Source organism: Haliaeetus leucocephalus, unplaced genomic scaffold (genome assembly GCF_000737465.1).
Source record: "Haliaeetus leucocephalus isolate CR32 unplaced genomic scaffold, Haliaeetus_leucocephalus-4.0 Scaffold915, whole genome shotgun sequence".
Classification (NCBI taxonomy): Eukaryota; Metazoa; Chordata; class Aves; order Accipitriformes; family Accipitridae; genus Haliaeetus; species Haliaeetus leucocephalus.
In genome coordinates, this window is record NW_010973351.1 from 1,494,531 (window position 1) to 1,506,918 (window position 12,388).

Here is a 12,388-nt window from a genome sequence, read left to right on the forward strand (position 1 = left end):
AAAGTCTCTCCAGTAACACAACAAAAAGATATAGAGGTTAAACTCATTATGAGAGAGAATTTAGGACATGACTGCCTGTCATGCCATAGAACTGGATTTACTGACCTAGAGTGTGATTTCCAGCCCTAACTTAATCTTTCTTTTTTATTATGTCCTCATTTCTGAAGCTAAAGACTTCTTGATCATAGTCTTCTTCTCCTACTGCCTTGCTAATCTTCCTTTTTGGATGCTTGGGCCTTTCCCTCTTCATTCACTCATGTTGTTCTTCCCTTTAATAGGTTTTTCATAGTTCCACTAGCATGCAGTGACTCCTCTTGCAACTTTCCTGCTGTAACTTCATGGCACCATGTCAGCCTTAATTTATCTGGGATTTCACTGATTAAATAGGTTTTGGGCTCTTGAACTGATCTTTTTCTAATGTTTATATCTTTCAGTGTTTAGATAAAAGGTAGAGGTGAATGAGTTCATAGTAAGAGAACTTTCCTGAATAAACTAGCTGTTAAACAGTTTCATCTGCACTCGGATGAAATAAATCTTACTCAAACTAGAGTAACAGCTGGGCTTCCAGTCTGCATCTGATAAGACAGAAAGAAAATCCGTGAGAAGTTACAAATTTCAGGACAACGTACATGGGGTGAGGTCTTTCACTTTAACTCACTTTTGCAGCTTTAATTTAGGATTCTGCTAAAACACAAAAGACTCTTCGATAACAAGTTGCGTATAGCTGCTATTTTAGTATTGCCAGTATATAAACCTTCCTGAGAGAGTTTAACATTTGCTGATAGGCCACCTTGAATGGGTGAAACTTAGATAGTGCTTTATTATCCTTTTTCCTATTTCTTGATCTTCCTCTTCACTTCTCTTCAACCTCCCTTTCTCTGCCCCAGTCTTCCCCAAACAACCCATCCCTAACTACCTTTTCCCTGTTGATCCCAGTTTTGCTACATCCATACCCAAATTTCTGATACTGTTATCTAGGGGATCTTGGCCTTATCCGGTACTACTGATGGGGTTACCTACAGATGGGATGTTGGCCTTGCAAGATTTTACTACCCAGAATGTCCCCAATACTCCAGTTTGGTTTTCTTTGGGGTTTGGCCCTTTCTCACATAACTCCCTATAACCCATGAAATCCAGCCATCTGTAACTTCTGTTATCTTCTAACACTGTAATGCATTATGTCCAGTACCTTCTCATGTCCAGTAGTTTCTCATATACTGTCCATGTAGCCAAATGTCAGATTAGGTCAGTGCCCTAGCCTTTCACCTAGAGCCCTGGTCACTTGCCTGCAGCCTTACCACATTGTAATTAAAAATATTATCATTTTCATTATGAACATATGAAGTCACATGCATATAGGTGCATTTCTCGCAGACAAAGAGTGGCAGCACCTTTAGTGAGCGATACAAGGACAGCAAAAGTGCAGAACCAGGTCCCAAGGAAGGATTAAAAATGTGGAAATCTGGTATCAGAATAAAAAAAAAGTGCTATTGTAGTAGTAGCAACATAGCAGAGACAAGAAACAAACTAGTTATCTTTTTGCTTTCTAATAATCATATTGTCTTTCCTAGTGCATCTGTAGCCCTCCAGCATCCTTCCTAACTTTCAAGTTCTTTAACTTGCTACCTTGATATCTCTCAAGCCCTGCAAACCCTTTGGGCATTCTTGCAATTCTTCCCTTGCTCAAATAGTTGCGGTGCATTTGAAGATTTTTAGAAGATCTCAGACTTTGGCAACAGATTTCCTCTTTCAAAAGCAATCCCATCATTTCAGGTGATCATTTTGCTTTCTTCCTTCCCCCTCTTTCTACCTCTGCATGCACACAGCACCCAGTCAAAAAAGCAGCAGTCAGTCCTTCGACATGAAGACATTGCTTTGAAAAGGAAGCCAGACGTGGCTGTTTGAAGACAAAGCAACGAACATCTGCTATACTTTTGAGGACACTGGATCTGTAGACCTATATTTTATCCAATTAGCATCAAAGAACTTGAGAACGTGTTTTTCTTTCATACAAAAAATGAAGACAAATTTCTGAGAGCAGTTCAGTCTTTCCCACCTATATTTAATTTCCCAAAACATTTAACAAGTACCAAGCCTGTAGGCAGGAGCGCCATGCTTAGTATTTTCTTCTTTGCTCCTCAAGATAAAGGCCAAGCTCTGCACTTTTGAAAAGCAAACGAAAGAAATGGAAATACCTTCCCTTTCCAAAGATCTGCAGGTTTTAAAGGATACTAGGATAAAAAAAATCCTCAAAGCTGTCTGCATGGTGGCTAAACAAGATTAGGTAAAACACATCCTCTCCAATGCACACACAGAATATAAAACATCTTAATCCCTCTCCAGTATGGTACCATAAGCAGTTACTATGCAGAAGAAACTCGCATACAGTAAGCAGGCCAACAAATACATCCCCCTTGGTCAGACTTTGTACCCTAAATCTGTGCTGCTGGACTCCTAAAGGAACTGTACAAAACCACTGCTAGCAGAATAACAGAAAGAAAGTTTTGCTCTTAATTCTGCTAAAAGGAAAATACTTCAAGCGGCTTCAACTGATAGATGATGTTATTAAAATATTAATTCCAATGAAGATAGGGCATCTCCATCACATAAAAGTGAAAGATTTCTCCTTCTACCAGACTAACTACAGTAACAAGTTTTTAAAATATCCAAAAGCCCCCCCGATGATGTAACCACTAAAGCTTTTGTGAGCTTAAGGAACCTGGCCAAGCCTCTTCCCAAATATGCCTGTCTCCCTATCAGTTGAATTAACAGAGAGCTAAATCCCTTCACTGCAAGCTACCGCTGTTAGTTCCCAGTGAGTACATCATTTACATGTATCACCCTGCTCTTTCTTTTATTGTGTTCTTGTTTTGGTTCACTGTTTCCCTTAATTTGAAATGCCAGTTTCCCTTGCTGTACATTTGGAGGTATTTGGTAGCAGGACAGAAAAGGCTTGTTATTGAAGCTGAATTAACCTAACAAAGAGAGAGGAAAAAAAATCAGAGCCGCACACAGAGCCATTAAACTTCAACCACGGTTTCAATACTTAAACACATAAGCTTGATACAAACATAATGTTTCTTTAAGTCATGTTTCTTTTTCCTCCTATGCACATCATATATCTGTATCTATGGAATGGATATGTTTGATATATCCAGTTATAACAAAGGTAGAAAGCATGCTATATATAAAAAGGTATTAAATCACAGCTAATTCTGGTTTCTTATTTGTAACTATAAATTAGTTCTTTTGTACCTGAAAAGACCGTTATTATCAGTGCAAGGACACATCTACAGTACTTCAAGTGCAAAGCTCAAATTGTACAGATTCGGCATATACAGTACAGTATTTGTTTCTTCAAAACCCACTGGGATTTCAAGTCACCAAGCATTTATTATGCTGAAACAGTCTTTTAAAATGGATTATTTTGAAAGCTTACAAGGAAGAGCTCCTCCATCTCTATTAGCAAGCTGTGGACTGGTTCCCTTTGTAAGAAGCTGCAGGGGATGGAAATACTTGGCATCACATTGCACTTTGCTCAGGAAAATGTTCAATATCCTAGTACAAAATACAATAAGAGAGCTGTTTACCATGGTGTCTATCACAATATCTGTTCAGAACCGCCAAAAAACCAAGGGTCTTACAACAGAGATAACAAAATAGCCAGGAAGACAAAAATCTACTCAACACTTGATTTAGAGAATTTCTGTGGGAATCTGTGGTTCATGCTTGAGGGTACAATGCTTCTTGTTTAACATAGTTAATGTCCATTGACTATTCCCTGCACCACTACAGTTACACACATATTGTACACAGAAATGGGACACAAACACTGTGGATTACCACCTATGGTTTTATTAACTGAAGGATAGATGAGGGGAGAAATACAATAAAGGCTTATGCTAGCCCAAATGAATGGACTTTTTAACAGCAGTGGGGAAAAATAAGGGGCATTGTCTTTGTAAGGTGTTACAGAAACTTAATGTGTTCTAGAAATAGGAAGGTAACAATTTTCATTACAGATCAATTTTGTGCTCTCCAGATTAAAAATCAAAATGAAGCAAATCTCTTAATCGCCTCGTAAACCAAGCTCTTTTTAAGGCTGATCTGAGACACACCATATCCAATGCAGCAACAAAGGAAACACCCAACAGACCCCCAGGTACTCTCATTTATCACCCTGCATTTAAAATTCTGGCTGTAGTAGCAATATTTTGGAATGAACTCAAGTGAAAAGCAAATTATTTCAGGTTTAAATAAAATTTTTAAAATGCCAGTATCATTTGTTAGGATTCAAAAGGCATCAAAAAGACCTCAAAAAATGCCTATGTAATTTTTCATATCATGAAACAATAGATGAGATGGGAACTAATGCTGATCCTTAACAATAGATCTTTGAGTATGCATTTTTAACTATTTCTATATAATTAGGTTTCTTCCTAGAGGATTTAGCATTCTTTTTCAAAAGTTCCAGGAACTCCAGCATAATAAAGCAATATCTTTTAGAGCTTTGGGACAGTTCAGGATTCCTTTATGGAAAACTGTCTCTAGACTGTCATAGTCTGTACTATGTGTTTCAGTTTTATCAAAACACAGTTGTACCAATCACTTTTTAAGAACTATTTGAATACTTAAAGCTGAACACATATATGTGTCTGTGGTATCTCTCCCTTAAACAGAAACTATATTCTGTACTGAGTGCTTGATGTCTCTGGGTCCATTATGTAATTTCTCAATCTTTCACTATTTTGGCATTCAGAATGAAACTTTTTGTCAAAAAAAAAAAATGCTTGACTTCCATCTTCCCTAATGTAGAGCACTAGAAGTAATATTCAGTGGCTACAATTACTTTCACCAGCTGAGGTGGTAGGCATTCTCATATTAGAAGTCAGAAGGAGGAGAAGTAATTCTGAGGACCTTGTGTAGCTCTGCATAATCAGTGGTATGTTAATGTGGCTTTTTTTTTTCGTGGTGGTGTTCTGAATAGATGAGTCGTCACAACTGACATAAAAAAGTAGCTTGAGAGCTGGCTTGTACCAACTGTTTGGTATGACCACTGAAGGTAGAAGGCATGAATGTACTGAAATAATTTTTGATTGAGTGAGCCATTAGTAATTTGAGTCAGCATAATAAAAATACTTTCAAATAGTAATTTCATTTCTGTCATAAGCAGTTCATTACAGAAGCTTTTCTCCTTCTCCCTCTCCCTGTCCCTACTAACTTGTTTTATTTCCAGTTTTCGGTTTAAGGCTTTGAAGCCATTGTCACAGCTTTGGATTTGAATTCTCTGAAGAAGTCCACTACATGGAGCACATGACATTAGAAAGGACAAATTCTTATCAAGGTGCAATTCTTCTCTACAAAAAGAACTTTGCTGTGAATGTTTAAAATACGTTACTTTAAATGTTGTTGGTTTTTTAAAAAGAAAAAGATAATGCATAAAACAATGAATTGTAAGAGGAAAAAAGTATGTCACCCAGAGTTGGCCATTGTCCACTGATAGAACATGCTCCAATATCCTTTCACTTGTATTATATATATGCCAATTTTTAAAAATCCATTAAACAGGTAGTTTGTTGAAGGAGTGCCTGTGAATTGTACCTCTTAAACCCACTCTTAAAATCCCTACTTTTTCCTTTTTTTCTGGTTGTTTTCAGGGATTAGTAAATCTAGAATGATAAATTATAATGAAGCATTAAAACAGAATGTAATTTTGACGAAGTGCACAAAACATTGACTAATTTTGAGTGTTTTGCATAAAATCCTTCATTATGAGGACAAATTTTGCCTAGGGTGAATGGGCATCACTGATGGCAAAACTTGGGAAATAAATAAACTTATTTATTCATCTGTCTTAACAAGAGGATTCCATGACTTGCTTCCTATCTCTGAGGATTTTCTGGCCTGCTGGGTAAGAACAGCTTTGTCGATGCCATTTGATCAAGATGAGGTCTTTAACCTATTTTCCTCTTAGTACCACATCTTTTTGGCTGTCCTAGTCTTCTTACCAGAAACACCAACAACTTGAAACACCAACACAATGCCATTGATTAGAGATAAAATTAATTTAGAAGCAGAAGAAATGGTTCAACAACAGCAATAAAAAAACAACCAATCTTATTTATGATGTAAAGATTACCTTCCTTTTATTGAACAAATCTGACTAAATTGCAAACATTGGCCCTGAACAGAATAATGCACTCTGAGCATGAAAGAAAGAGAAAATGGACACTCATGCAGATTCAAAGAGTTTTATCATCACCTGCAATCATTTTATCCCTACATCATTTCTAGAATGAGAAAGAGATGATTTTCACTCCATTATGCTTTACATGTCTGTTAGAGTTCAGTATCATAGTCTGTGGGGGTTACTTTCTCTTTGCAAAGTCAAATCTTCTGAATTACTATGTCTGGTCACCTCATACACTGGGACTTCCCTTTACTTTAAACATAGTACTTTGCTGTTCATTCTATGAATCTCAGCACAACCTGTAAACCTATTTGTTTTCTGATGACAAACATTTTTCTCAAGGAGCTAGTTTCACCTAGATAAAATTATTATATATTTTTTTAAATTAAGATAAAACTCTCCTCCCTTGCTAATTTTTGGCAGGCTGTACTTGTTCTGTTATAATATCTAAGTAATTCATGTTAGTATTATTAAAAAACCTCATACAGGTATGTATCAGATAAAAAACTATTTATTTGCTGGCGTATTTAAATAATATTGCTCTATCAATTCAGTCACAGGAAGTTTAAATCCCTTATGCAGATATAATATTCTCCTGTATTTTAGGCAGGGAGTTGGAAGGTCTATGTCTTTGTCCTGCAAAATTTTGAATTCCTGTTCCACCTTTCTTAATTACTGAAGCAAGGGGCTTTCTGCATGTGTGTATTACAACTGCTTTTGCAAGAACAAACTCTGCCTCACTTACAACCCTGTGTAAGTATTGTGGTTTTGCCTTGTGTTGGAAGTTACCTTTATGGTGAAGGGTAATGTGGAGGCGACAGTTGCGGTTCATACGTACGTGGTTCACAAACGAGGTCTGCAGACATTACTCTCCTGTTATAGGAAAATAAGAGCCTTCATGAGGATCGCAGGACCTCTTTTGCAAGTAAAGGGTCTTTTCTTTCACTGCCACAGTGCTCAAGATGCCTGCATCTCCTTTTCTCCTGTCTTTAGTTGTTCTGTGGCACACTAAAGCTGATGGGTGCAACCAGTTGTAATGAGCCATGCAATACTGATTCTTCAGTTTGTCTTCCAGAGGGAGGAATTCCAGTGTTTGGAAGACTGTTCTCTAGAATTATCACCAGCTATATCATACTGAACAATCTGACCAAGTTGTGAATGCTGGGCAGAATGCCACTGCAACAGATGGGCATGGATGCGGTGAGCCAAAAAATCATGTATATGTATCAAATGTGAGAAATGAGGGCAAGACTCCAAAGACAAAAATATAGAAGTGTCAGTCTTGATCTGATACAGCTTTCATTCAAAGATGGTTCATCACTAGGATCTTGGCAGATTAACTAAAAGAAAAGATGCTCAAACTGTGAAATAAGAAATGCGGCCCGCTTAACCAGGTAGAAGCGTGGCAGTAATCAGCAAAGCAGTCTACCCTCTCTCATCTTCTTGCAGTGGCTACCAAGGAACGGGCTAAACCAAGCATAATAAAGTCACACACCTAAACTTGGTATGCTTATCTGTATTTCACCTTTACAATGCCATATATAGAGCCACACACCTCTAAGAGCTGGATAGAAAGTAACAAAGAGAGGAGTGGAGGTGAATCCCATCCCGTGTTAGAGTAATCCTGGACATCTGCCAGCTTCTTTCTGTTTTGTGGAAGTGAGATTTATGAAGGATCCTACTAGCCTTGTGATGAGGTTTGCACCTAAGCTCACAGCTTCTCAAGTATTACCATTGCCAGTCTCTATGCTGCTCTTTTTCTAGCCCCCACTTTACAGAATTAAACAATGCAAACATTTCAAGGCTTACTTCCACCCAGTGCTAAAGAACGAGCAATGCTTACTCATGCTTTTCCTCCTGGTTAGTCTCCACTTAGACATCCCCCCAAAGAGCAACAGTTTTCCCTCAGCTGCTGTGTATGCTTGGCAAGGTCTTGCAATATCACAGCCTTTATATGCAATATTACAATTCTTCTCATATAAATATCTTCTTTACAAATGGTGACTATCATAAAAATGCTCAGCCGCAAGCAATAGAAAACTGTAAAGAAATTAACCTGTGCAGATATACGTATGAAAAACTAGGCTATATTATTCATTTCAAAAGAGAGAAAGTAAAGGTGAAAAGTGCAGCTAAATCCACCTCCAGATCTCTCACAATACCTGTTTGCCTATCCAAACTTTGATTTCTTTCCAAGACCCAAAATGTAGCAATTCATTAATGTTTACTTGTTTTTTAAAAGTATTTTCCTCATCAAAATATGAGATAGTTGTACAGCTCGTATGACTGAAGAAAGGGAGGGAGGAAATCTTTCAATCAGCAGGTTCTAGAGCATGAGTCCGCAAATTATCCCGTTTAAACGTTTATTCCTATTTATAATGCACCTGTAATTAGACCCATGGTGACCCTGAGCTTGTTTTGCTCTCCACTGGAGCCAATGGAACTCCATGTAGGAACACAGGTGCCCTCTCAGATCTTCCTGAAATATGATGGTCAGAAGGTAAAACGACCAGGTCAGAACGATGAAATGGCTTTCATAAAAAACATCCCCTGTAAACTTCATGGGTGTTGTGAAGTTCAGCAGATTAATGAAGCACGCAGCGCAAAATCCCTACGCCTCACTCAGAGCATGACTTAGGGAGGCACATCTATAGTCAAAGGCTGGGGTAGAGGAGAAGACACAGTATCTGTAGATGCTGACGCTATCAGGGCGTTAGACGGGGTCTGTAGATTTGTCTTGAAACACTCAGACCCCTGCAAACTTTCTAAGCAACTTTGTGGATCCTATTCTTAGTGAATAATTCATACAAAATATTTTTCTAAATGCATATTTCAGTTCATGTACATTTATTATTTAAAATTCTTATTCTTTTGAAATTAATTGTCTTATTTAAAATCTGAGTGATATTGCATATTCAGAATTAGTCTTATTGGACATGTAAAGCTGTTTCTGTTTGGGAGGATTAAAACTGTTATGAATAAGTTTCTGTTTTATTGCCTGCAGAAAGCAATAAAATGAGTTTTTCCAATTCTGTCAAGCAGTCATGTTATAATTAGCTTTCTGCAAACGTAACTACATAACTCAACTGTGGTCACTTGACAAGTAATGTGAAAAAGATCAAAATGAAAGGTTAAGCTCCAAGTAACTTTTTTCAAGTAAGAAATTATTTTCAATATTTGCTCAAAAAGTCCTTGAAATTTTGACATAGTTTTTCTTCAGTACTTGACATATACTAGCAGAAAAATCAGGAATTATTAAGTCTTGATAAATTTTGCTATAATTGCTAAAAATCATTTCTCTGAAGTAAAATGTTACCAAATTTTATCTCCTGAAACTTCTGAATGTTTTGCATTCTCAAAATTATGTTTAAGTTGCTGCTCTTTTTTTCCTTCTAATATAATTCTGAATTGCCTATGCAAGTTTATTCTTTACGTATGAATGTTTCAGATTGCTTTTTATCATTGGTTTTGGTTAGTTTTGGTTTTACATAAAGATAAATCTTTTACTGGTACATATTAATATGGAAGGACCTTATTTCTTTCAGATGTGTATGTGTACAGAACTACTCATAGACTTTAGAAGTTGCTTTCCACAATGTATATAAATAGTGAGTTTGCACTCGCTTCCCTCACTGTCATCTTTGTTCTCTCCATATTGTTTTTCCCTCTCTCCAGTTCTCCACTACATTTGTCTTTCTTTCTACTATCTTCTTCATTTTTAGTTTTCCTGTTTCACCTGACTTAGAGGCACAGTGATTTATAAGTTCAAATTTTACTTTAAAAGTGCTCATGATCAAATGTGTTTAACATCAGGCCAAATCTGTGTGCAGTTTTTGGTAGACAATCAGCTGGAATGGATGTATTTAATAAAGTAGATAATTCTTTCATCTTCATACCAAATTTCAGTGAATAATTTAAAAATGGGAAGCACTAGATGAAACTGAAAAAAGATGCAATTTTGTTACACCGTAATTCCCACATACATTGCCTGCTAGTGAAAATTCAAGCTAATCAGGAGATAGTATTTCATGAGGGAGGATATTCATACATGATTCTTACCCAGACAAGGTTTCTGCAATTGAATTAATGATGGGACTATCAAATTATTTTATATAAGATCTATCATTTGTAAGCTGTTTAAAGTATAGTTAAAGCCAGCATTGTGGAAAGAGACTATATACTGTAGGTCTCTACATCTTTAATGAGGAAGGATTTATTTTTTGTTAAAAAGAAATTCAAAAGGGGGCAGTGTGCTTTAATTAAATAAAACACAATGGAGTTTTTTTTCATGGTCTCTGCAGTAAAACACACAGTGATAAAGCCATGTGTGCGTGTCTTGTTTCCCCCTCCAGATTCCAGTGCTAGCAAAAGATTTTGCCCTTGATCATGCGGTTTTAGACATGAAAGGCTTCAAATCTATCCAAGCTCAAGATGAACACAGAATGCTAATTTGGGTTCACATGAAGAGCTGGACAAGCAAAGTCTTTTATTTTAAATTGTTAAAAATGCACTCTTTTTGAGGTCCTTTTCCTACTATATGTTTCTGAAGTACATAAAAATGATTCACTGATCCCTTATGGAAGAATAAATAAATTCTATAAAATATATATGTGATACTAACATGCTTCCCTATATTTGAAGAAGCTTAAAATGTTTTCTAATTAAAAAGTATATGCTTTTATATATACTCTATACTCTTTTTTTGTCATATTGTAATTATACATTGTTAAAAGGAAATAATTTTGCACACAACAACGTACACTGAAAAAAAATAAAAGGCTTAAAATCAAAATACAACAAAAATCACCAAAACAGGACACCTCCTCAAAATATATCAGTCTGGAAAAAGTTATTTGGAGAACACTGATGAAGAGAACAAAGGAGGCGTTCACTGAATTAATAATTTCCTAAGCAACTTTATATGGAATCTATGAGAAACTCCAAAGTTATGTATTACATTTATAATATATGATGGTACCATGGGAAATAAAATGCAATTTTTATTGTGATGAGTTTGGTATGGCAATGCACCCCTCTCTCTCTCTCTCTCAGTCCAAAAGAGTGTCAAGTAAATCTCTCTAAGTAGAAAAATGTCATAATTTGAAGTTCAGTATCTGGGGATGTGCTACAAGCAATTACTTCATATCTCACTGGAACACAGAGATTCTCTCCCTTTTTAAGAATGTTATGGTTCAAAACTACTAAATTTGTAAGGCACAAAAAATTAACTTACCATTGACTCATCCATGAACATTGTTCATTATTGTCACTGAACAACTGTAATTAAATTTGGGACAAAGAAAAGGGAAAGAAGAGGAGAGGAAGAGCTAGTAGAATTATTACTACTGCTAGATACTGCATCTAACTAGAGACTGGATGACATTTCTCTGCCACCTGGAAAACAATTACCTTGACCCTTTAGACTACTGACCTCTAAATCTGACTAGATCAGTCTACTTCTGAAACCATCTATTTCAGTTGTAAAGTGGTCAGAAGCATGTCTCTTCAACTTAACTGCGATTGCTTTTGCTGTCCAAAATTGTTGTTGTTGGAACCAAAATTATTTGCTAGCAGAAACATTCTGTAACTCTTAGCTGTAGATGGGAATAAATGGATGAAGAGAAATCCAGTCCAATGAAAATGACAAAGAATGAAGGTGAGAACTGGATCCTTCTCCTTCCTGAATTAATTTTCTTGTGGTTCATGAAGTTTAGTGTTCTTGAAGTATTTTGATTTTTTATCTTTTCTGGAAACAAGATTAACAGTAATGTAGCATTCTGGAATTACCACATCACAATAAAGATAAAACTATCATCTCCAGGTACTCATACAACCAGTGGTAAAACACAGGAAGAATCAGTATCAGAAAAAAATCCTCAGTGTCCCAGCTACAATTTTTTCTTGCATTTTGAAATTAGTGGAAAAATTTTAATGACAATGAAATCTGAAGAATGGAGCACTATGATGTCTTTCATTACAGATAACAAGCCTTTTTACTTTTTCATCTACTACATTCTATAAGCTATGAAATGCCCTCCAGTGTTGATCGACCCTTGTGCACATCCTTAGAAGCTATATAGAGAAGAGCAGAAGAATGATTATTCAAATTTGACAACAAGCATAGAAATACAAGGGCAATTTTCATGTAATGTATGAATCCAGCAGAAAAGAAAACGGCTCTCCATAAGATTTTTGGGC